This window comes from Apium graveolens, chromosome 6 (assembly GCF_009905375.1).
Source record: "Apium graveolens cultivar Ventura chromosome 6, ASM990537v1, whole genome shotgun sequence".
Lineage (NCBI taxonomy): Eukaryota > Viridiplantae > Streptophyta > Magnoliopsida > Apiales > Apiaceae > Apium > Apium graveolens.
In genome coordinates, this window is record NC_133652.1 from 271752146 (window position 1) to 271752817 (window position 672).

Sequence of the window (672 nt, forward strand, 5' to 3'; positions counted from 1 at the left end):
GAGAACACTGATCCGTAGCATGAGAACCTGCACAAAGCTCACAAACCATAGCTATTTTATTAACTCCATACGTCGCCAAAGAATCAACCTTCATTGATAGCGCTTGGAGCTGGGCTGCAATAGCGGTGGCTGCATCAACTTCCAGAATACCTACTACCTTGCCTGACGTCATCCTCTGAGTTGGGTTTTGATGCTCATTTGCAGCCATCGTCTCGATAAGATTATACGCCTCAGTATAGCTTTTAGCCCATAAGGCGCCTCCAGCTGCTGCATCGAGCATGGGCCGAGATTTGGCCCCCAAACCATTATAGAAACCAGTGATCACCATCCAATCCGGCATTCCATGATGTGGACATTTTCTCAACATTTCCTTGTAGCGTTCCCAAGCCTCGCACATAGACTCCGTAGGTTGCTGCGCAAACTGAGTAAGAGCACTCCTCATAGCAGCAGTCTTTGCCATCGGATAAAACTTCACCAGAAACTTTTGCGCAAGATCTTGCCACGTAGTGATGGACCCAGCTGGTTCAGAATGTAACCAGTCTTTAGCCTTGTCCCTTAGTGAGAATGGGAAAAGCCTCAACTTGATAGCCTCATCAGTCACGCCATTATACTTAAAAGTGCTGCAGATCTCGACAAAATTCCTTATGTGCATGTTGGGGTCTTCAGTTGCCG

General features: G+C 47.3%; 1 non-coding gene across 1 annotated transcript; it reads left to right on the plus strand.

Annotated features, from left to right (window-relative positions):
* The first annotated feature begins 338 nt into the window (after positions 1–338).
* Positions 339–445, plus strand: LOC141669639 (small nucleolar RNA R71). Its single transcript, XR_012553907.1, has one exon. It is a non-coding gene; the product is annotated as a small nucleolar RNA R71 (small nucleolar RNA).
* The last annotated feature ends 227 nt before the right edge of the window (positions 446–672 follow it).